We start from the raw sequence: 9552 nt of genomic DNA on the forward strand, positions 1-9552 counted from the left end.
TCTTAAAATACCATTGTTGTATTTGAAATGATGCTTTTGGAGGCTATGATGCTTGTGAAATAAAGTCTTCAACTTCTCCATTTGCGTGTTTTTCAAATGACACATGTATTTTTACCTTTCAGAAGTGTGCACATTAATGGTGCACACAAAAGGCTTCTCAATGCTTGTGATTGTGAGTACAGTCATACCTCGGGTTGCAAATGTGATCCGTGTGGGAGGCATGTTCGCAACCCGCAGCGTTCACAACCCGCAGCACTGCATCTGCGCACGTGCGTGACACAATTCGGCGCATGCGCGTGATGTCATTGTGTGCTTCTGCACATGCGCGAGCGCCAAAACCCGGAAGTAACCCATTCCAGTACTTCCAGGTTCAGCGCGGTCCACAACCCGAAAACACGCAAACCACAGCATTCATAACCCAAGGTATGACTTGTATAGCAAGGCTGGGTTATTGATGCCATTACTTGCTGCACATTGACTCAGTCTTTATCACTTGAGAGGTAGCTATGAACACAAAGTTTTACCGTATAGGTGCATTGGGAGATTCCGCCCCCTGCCCCAGGTTAATTCTTTACAGTTATTTAAAGATTCTTGTGCCTCAGTTTTTAATAGAACCATGGCTAAAATGTGCGTTCCAGTTGCCTTGGGAAACACTAGCATTTAATTCATGTCACTATAGAGAATAAATCCTACTTACCCCATTAACACGTCAATACTAAATATTGAAACACCCCCAACACTCTCCCCAAGTAACTGTTCCACCTGGGAACATATGCATTCTACGCTAATCTGATAGCCAAACCAGATGTGGCATTACTTACATGAATATATTTGAGGTGGGTTTGGGGTTTTGTTTTGTTTTTGTTATGCAAATAGCAGCCATGAGGAAGCCTGATGGGGAAGGCAGAGCTTAACACATACTCTCTCAAATAGCAACTTCCAAGAGATGATTTTGTCTGACCATGGCATGGAGAGTTATGTTTTCTTTCCTCCTGATGCCCAGGTGTTAATTTACATTTGTGCAATTAATGTCATGTCTAGGTACACTATGAACCTACAGCTTTACTACTGAAGCCCTGCCGCTGTATATATTTTATTTGTAGCCTGTGTTTCTTCCATATTTAATCCTCAAGATGGCATACAAAGGGTTTTCAGGCTATTTCCTTCCAGACATTGAACAGTCCTGCGAAGCTTCAGCAAGGCAGCCGCATTGTGTGCCTTGGGTCTCATTGCTTTGGGAAACTGGCTTATTAATTCCAGTGACAGGTATGGAGAAAACCATTTGAACAGAAATGAAGTCAAAAATTAAAATAAACTCTGCTGGTCTCTCAAGGCCCATTATGCGCTCTCTCGTTATTATACGATAACGCCAGAGACTGTTTTTAGATCTAGTGCTCTTCAAGGTAATGATCGCTATTTGGATTGTACTGTTGTCTCTAATAAAAAGGCAGATGGGTAGGAAACTCATTTAAGTTTAATACAATTAGCAGGCTGTAGGCATTTGTGATCCCTTTCCAGTTCTCCCTGTGTGTTTCCAAATAATAGTCCAATAAATTTTGAATGTTTTTTAGTTGGTGCCACTGTTCTGTCATCTTGTAGGATATTCTTAAAGGCTGATCAGAATATGCTTGACTTTCTCAGTCATACCCATAAATCCTCTTGAGACTCAATTAATTTAAAGCAATGGAAGCTCAGTGGCTTTCAACTTAAAAGGCACTGGAGAGACACATTAATCTATTTTTAAATATTATCCATCCTTGTGCTGGGTAGCTCGCAGAGTGACAAGAGAGGCAGCTAAAGTCACCGAGACTATTCACAACCTAAGGCAATTCATTATATTTGTATGGAGCGATTCCACATCTGCAAACCAGCTTATTATTAGTGCTGGGCAAACAAACAAACCAGCATGAAAACTTACTGAACACGGAGCTTATGCCACCCCCTTTGAAATGACACCTGCCCAACACCTGGGAAGATCCTCTCGCTTATCCAAGGCACAGATTCAAGATCAGAGCACTATAAAGGTTCTCAGTTGTCAGCAAGGTGCTGTTTTTAATATCTCTGATAAAAGTTATGCATAATACATGAAAGAAGACTAATTGCCAGTTCACCACTCACTCCCGAGTGATTTATATTGTGGGTAGCGGTTTCATTTTTGAAAAATAATCCAGTAATTAAAAAAATCCTATTATTTTTTAAAATATATGAATACTTCTTTTAGCCATGAAATAATGTTAGCCTGAAGACATATTGAAGAGTTTGAGTGAGGAAGGTGTAGAAACATGAAAAGGTAGCGTTCCTATGCACAGTTGCTTTTGTTCCAATCTCATTTAAACTCAGTGGGATTAATTTCAGAGTAAATGTGAATTGAATTCGGGTGCACAAGTGTGATCTCCAGGCAGTCACAAACTTGGCAAGTGGTTTTGTCTGTGTGGTAGTGTTTGTTTTAGGGTGTATAACGGTGTTTTGCCTGTTTTTTGTGTGTGGGGAGAGGCATGTGGGAAGCAGAAGATTAAGGATTCACTTTTGGATATCACTCAGTGTTCAGCTAAGGCTAATTTCAGTGCCACAAAATAACCAGTTTAGAGAAGAAAACCTGGGAGTGTGTACCTGCACAATAATCTCTGGGCCGTCCCAAAACATAAACACACACCTCCAAGAGAACACCTTCCTTTGAGGCAGCATAGAAGTGTGTCCAGCCTAAACACTGCCCCAAGGTTTATTGCACCCCTGTATACCCCAGGTTAGGACGCAGGTGGCGCTGTGGGTTAAAGCCTCAGTGCCTAGGACTTGCCGATTGAAAGGTCGGCGGTTCGAATCCCTGCGGCGGGGTGCGCTCCCGCTGCTCGGTCCCAGCGCCTGCCAACCTAGCAGTTCGAAAGCACCTCCGGGTGCAAGTAGATAAATAGGGACCGCTTTCTAGCGGCAAGGTAAACGGCGTTTCCGTGTGCGGCTCTGGCTCGCCAGAGCAGCGATGTCACGCTGGCCATGTGACCCGGAATTGTCTCCGGACAGCGCTGGCCCCTGGCCTCTTAAGTGAGATGGGCGCACAACCCCAGAGTCTGTCAAGACTGGCCCTTACGGGCAGGGGTACCTTTACCTTTACCTTATACCCCAGGTTCCTTATTCCACACTGGCAATTCTTAGCTAGGGGCCAGGTTACCATGCCTGGCTGTGCTTTGTGCCAGACACAACTAAGAAGGCTGTGATGCTGAAGTTTAACAGGTGGTGATGCTGACACAGCACAGGAAATTTACAAGATTAGCTTTAGGGATACTACCAGTGTTGTGTCTCGTAATTGCTGTTATAATAAATGGCCCTATTAGACATTTTAATGTTTGAAAAGCTGATTTTCCAAAAAAGAAACCATTTGACTCCCCGCAGAGATGACATATTATATACAGTACTCTCACTTTCCAGCCATTTCCAGTAATAATTGAAGATGGGAGGGAGCATTGTTGGCCTGTTGTTTCTTTTGTTGGTCCAATTGCTCTCTCAAAAATAGTTTCTTTTGCAATTCTTTTAAAGTTTAACCTAATTTTTATATGGCAAATTCATCGTGATTGGCAGGTGACATTAGACAAGGTTGTGTCAAAGCAAGTGTTATCCCACACTTTCTAGCCAAGTTCCCTGTAACTTGGCCTCTCGCAGTGAGGGGACCGCCAGAAGGCCCTCGGCGCTGGACCTCAGTGTCCGGGCAGAACGATGGAGGAGGAGACGCTCTTTCAGGTATACTGGACCGAGGCCGTTTACGGCTTTAAAGGTCAGCACCAACACTTTGAATTGTGCTCAGAAATGTACTGGGAGCCAGTGTAGGTCTTTCAAGGTGTTATATGGTCTTGGTGGCTGCTCCCAGTCACCAGTCTAGCTGCCGCATTCTGGATTAGTTGTCGTTTCCGGGTCACCTTCAAAGGTAGCTCCACATAGAGCGCATTGCAGTAGTCCAAGCGAGAGATAACCAGAGCATGCACCACTCTGGCAAGACAGTCCGCGGGCAGGTAGGGTCTCAGCCTGCGTACCAGATGGAGCTGATAAACAGCTCCCCTGGACAGCTTCTGTCTTGTCAGGATTCAACCTCAATCTGTTAGCCACCATCCATCCTCCAACTGCCTCCAGACACTAACATAGGCTCTTCACCACCTTCACTGGTTCTGATTTGAAAGAGAGGTAGAGCTGGGTATCATCCACATACTGATGAACACCCAGCCCAAACCCCCTGATGATCTCCCCCAGCGGCTGCATATAGATGTTGAAAAGCATGGGGGAGAGGACAGAACCCTGAGGCACCCCACAAGTGAGAGCCCAGGGGTCTGAACACTCATCCCCCACCCCCACTTTCTGAACATGGCCCAGGAGGAAGGAGCGGAACCACTGTATAACAGTGCCCCTGCTATGTGACTGGCGTTGGCTAGCACAATAAATTTATTGATGATGGTATGTGGTGCAGTGGATAGAGTGTTGAACTAGGACCTAGGAGAACAGGGTTCAAATCCGCACTTGGCCATGAAGCTCACTGGGTGACCTTGGGCCAGTCAGTCACTCTCAGCCTACCCTACCTCACAGGGTTGTTGTGAGGAGCAGGGGGAACCATGTAAGCCACCTTAAGCTCTGTGGAGAAAAGGGTAGGCTCTAAATGCAATAAATGCAATAAATGCAATAAATGCAATAAATGCAATAAATAAATAAATAAATAAATAAATCCCACCTGAAAATGGTGGCCCCCAGGAAGTGCCCAAAGTCACGGAACCCAAGTTCACTGAGGGCCAGAGGCAGGCCTATACTCTGGGTAGGAACAGCTGTCCTGACAGACAGCCTCCCAGTATGGTGTAGTGGTTAAGAGCGGTAGTCTCGTAATCTGGGGAACCGGGTTCATGTCTCCGCTCCTCCACATGCAGCTCCTGGGTGACCTTGGGCCAGTCACACTTCTTTGAAGTCTCTCAGCCCCACTCACCCCACAGAGTGTTTGTTGTGGGGGAGGAAGGGAAAGGAGAATGTTAGCCGCTTTGAGACTCCTTAAAGGGAGTGAAAGGCGGGATATCAAATCCAAACTCTTCTTCTTCTTCTTCTTAAGTGAAAAGGAAGAATTGAGCCCAGGAACCCATGGAGAATATTGTCTCCAATTAGTGTCTTACCAGCAGGCACAAGTCTTTGTTAAGACGCCTTATATCACAGCAATGCTGAGGTTTAATGTGAACCGGGAATACTCTCACCATCATTTTCCAACAGTAGGAAAGAGTGGTTCTATCAGATGTCTCCTTATAAAAATAAAAATCAATGCATATGCCTAGCTTTAGATAGCAATTGTCCTATTACTGTGACTTACTGTCTAGAAAAGGTTGAGATATTTTTTGTCACAGACTTTTAATCCAACGGCACGATATGGTGAACCTCTCATATGCGTCTGCTAAATATCACCACTCCAGACATAGATAACCAAAACAGAGATATACTTTTACAAGCAAAGATTCAAGGAAAGAAACAATAATAAAAAATTGACTGGGACATTTTTCTGAGGAATGGAAAATTGCCACAGAAGTGAACCAAAACAGATGAATCTCTTTTCAACTCCTGCTGCCTCTCCAGTTGTGCATCTTCAGTATCTCTGAACAGAGCACCTGTTTGCCTCAGTAAAATGAAGATGAAACTAGACTTAGAATTACTATATTAACCAACACCCACAGCTATTCTCAAAGTATAACTCATTTGGTACTACAACATTCTCTTTCAAAGTTTCAAAACAGTCTTAGTGACATCCATTTAATTGGTTTCCCAAAAAAATAAAATAAAAATGCAACTACTCCCTTAGCCATGACTCTTAAATCTTTTTTAACAGGTGTTCAGTGGAAACACACACAAATTTAAAGGGATAATGAAGACTTCTGAAAGAATTTTCCTTGTTATGCTATAATGAAAGCCTGAGGAAGCCTCTTACAGTGTTCCATAGACTGCCACTACAGTACTGTATTTCAAAACAGCAAAAGTATTTTCAAATGCTGAAGTTCCTCTCAGCATATGTAACTTGAAAGCTGAAGCTACCTGCATTTATATTTCTAACCCTTGAGCTGGCGTGGAAGAGCTCAACTCTCCTATGGGGTAAAATATCTGGCATGAGCTAATCTTACAACTCATCCATAATATGCTCTTTGAGCAATTTTCAGATCATGCCATAACTGATGCTAATAGTCTTGTTGAGCACCCAGATTGTCAGTGTGCTCATTAGATGGCTTGTAATTTTCACAGACAGCTACCAATGAGCACACCAGGAACTCTGAGACGTGTCATTAGCACTTCTCGATTATGCAAGTTAACCTCCACGAGATCAAAACCTGCACACGCTGGCTTCATTCCTGTCACACAGGACATGACTGCTGGCAATCCCCAGTACGGTATGCATTTTGCCCCTGCAGGAGCTCCATCACAGGGTCACTCATTAATGGAGCTCCCTGAAGGGTCTGGGGCTAGAAAGAGAGGGTGGGAAAAGGGATAGAAGACCAAACCTGTGCTAGAGTCCCTTGTGTAGTCAACCAGAATCTGCCCTGGAATGCAGCCAAAGGGCTGCAACACAAGCACCACACCATGCCTTGTTCCCAGTTCCCAGCCACTTCCAATGCTTGCCTTGCCGCAAACAGTAATTCCATGAATATGTAAAGGGCAGCGGGGGGGGGGGGGTTTGCTCACTTCTGTTGAGATGGTTGCTGTTCAAAACAGTGGCTACAAGTCTTTCCAGAGAGACTTCCAGATTCTTGAGACACTGTCCCAAAATCTGTCCAACTACATCTGTGTCACTTAATCACTTTGTTATGACTCAAACTGCCTGAGTCATAAGATGTGAAAAGTTGAGTTCTGGAAGAACTATATGAAGCAACCAGGTCACTGAGCAATTTAGAGATAGAGTCAGATATCGTGGAGCAATTCCTTCCACATTTCCCCCCAAGTCTGTTCTCAGACCTCCAGCCTATGCCAGTTCAAGGAAAGGTTGTGGGAACTGCACATGAGAAACCAAGGACTTGCTTGTTATGGCAAGTCAATATTGGCCATGCAGAAACATAGCCACTGCCGAAGGTAGGTAAGGTTTCTAGTGTATCAGCTATATACCTATTTGAGAATCCAGAATTGTCAAAATGGCCTAAGCACACCTCCATATGAGTATGGCAGTTGGAATCCCTGAAACACAAACACAGTGAGTTACTGTGTTGCAGTAGGAGCAGAGTCAGTCTTGCAACTGAACATAAAACCTTAAGAAGATTCCTGCTGGATCAAGCCAAAGGCCCATCCAGTTCATTCTCCTGTTCTCACCATGGCTGACCAGATGCCTATGGGAATCCTGAAAGCAGGAGCTGAGTGAAAGAGCACCCACCCCACTGGTGACCTCCAGCAGCTGACATACAGAGACATACTGCCTCCAACAGTGAAGGTAGAATGGTGATACCCAGGTTCAAATCTCTGCCTAGTCATGGAGCTCGTTTGGGTGACTTTGAGCACTGAGCTAGTTACTTTCGCAGCCCAGGCTATCTCTTTTGGCTGTTGTGATGCTCAAATAGCCATTGATGTGAGGAATACAATCCATATACTGTATACAACTTTGAGCTCCTTAGAATGGCTCCTGGTGGTGAATCTGTGGGCCTTGAGATGTTTCTGGGAAACAACTGCCTTCTTCTCTGACCTTTGACCATACTGACTGGGGCTGATGGGAGTTGGAGTTAGGATTGCCATACGTCTGGAATTTCCTGGACATAACCGGCATTTAGTCCTCGTAAACAGCATCTGAGCGGAATTCGCTGGAATGTCCAGGGAAATCCAGACATATGGCAGCCCATGTCGAAAGTGTAGATTTTGGTGAGATTTTGCCAAAAATATTTTTTTTTTATTGAATTTATATACCACCCTATACCCAGACTGGATGACAGCCAACAAACTGAAGCTCAATCCAGATAAGACTGAGGCACTGTTAGTGGGTGGTTCCCTAGACCAGCTGGGTGGGAGATTACCTGCTCTTGATAGGGTTACACTTTCCTCCCTATGTTAGAGGAAAGGAAGGGTAACAATGCAAATAAAGTAACAAACCAAACAAAAAAGTGAAATATCAGTCTGTCCCCCACTGGGGGGCAGATAGTCGCAACCAATGCCTAAGCAACCACTCACATTTTTTGAATTTTAATAAAGTTGTGGCCAAAATTATGCCAAAAACCTTAAACAAAAATTCTGTGTGAAGTGTGAGTTTTGGGGTGGCCTGGGGACCTCGACACGCAACACATGTATTTGCAAGAACATATGATCCTGGGAGGCAAAAGGCAGGAAGCAAGAACAATCCATTGCTGGCAAGTTATGTGCACAGTGAAGGAAGTTGCCGCTTGGTAAACAGAAGATGCAACATATACTTAAAAATAAAATAAAAAATAACTTCAATATAAAAGCTGAAAGTTTCAAGAAATTAGGCTTGCTACAATTCTTAGCAGTAGAAGTAATGAAGGCAAACATGCAAGAAAAGGTCCTTCTCTTTTCACTTTGATCTGACTGAATTAATAACTTAAAAGGTGTTCTGAAGTAAAAGGAATACTCAAGAAATGCAGCACAATGGATGAAAAGCAAAAGTGGCAAAAATGCTTTGAAAACTGGATTGCACTTCAAACAGGATGTGATTTTGTAGGCTATGCCTTGGTTACAGTGTGGTTTCACAAGCAACTCACTGACCATTGCAACTGCATAAAAATAAGATTCCCTGGGAATATAATGTGTTAAACGCTGACCCTTCCGTATACATTCTAGGCACCTTGATGCAATGGGGAAGGGCAAAGGTTTGGCACCTGAGGAAGAAATTGTCCTGATTAGTGCAAGTAAATGAGAAGCTTGAAAGGAATAGATTTGTGATCCCCAGCACCTAGTATTCAGAGGCATGCTGCTTCCCATATGGAGGTATGGGAAGCTATTAGTAGCAACTTATCTTCCATGAATTTCCTGGCAAGAGAGACGGCTGTTCCATCCTTTGCTTAGTGGCTTAGCATGGGAAGACAGGCTATAGTTGACTTAATAGATCAGAGATGTCCATAGTCCAACCTTATGGAGTTGGATCGGATGACAGAAGGACTCGGGTACCATATCCAGTGGCATTAAATGCCGATTACATGCGCACACAAACATACCCCTTTAGCTACCTATCTCTCTTTTAAGAGAAAATTTGCAGGGGAAAGATGAAAATGAAAACATAAAATACGTTTGAAAATTATTCAGTTAAGCAGAAACAACTCAGAGGCTATGAAAGAAAGAAGGATAATAACAAGAAGATTTAAAGAAGGGACTCTTGACACTCAAGGCAGTAGAAACATGAGATGATTGGACCCCACTGAACTCAAAGCATGGGAACCCCCAACAAAAAAGTTATAATTTGGCAAAATATTTGGACTTTATGATATGTATTTGTACAATTTGGAATATTTAATGTGATTTGATTGGTTTATTAAAATGGAAAACTTAATAAAAATTATTTTTAAAAAAGAAAGAAAATTATTCAGTTAAGCAAGACAGGATGTCCGGAGTTCATTCAAAATGGAAATT

The sequence above is a fragment of the Podarcis melisellensis genome, assembly GCF_964234715.1.
Source record: "Podarcis melisellensis genome assembly, chromosome: 3".
Lineage (NCBI taxonomy): Eukaryota > Metazoa > Chordata > Lepidosauria > Squamata > Lacertidae > Podarcis > Podarcis melisellensis.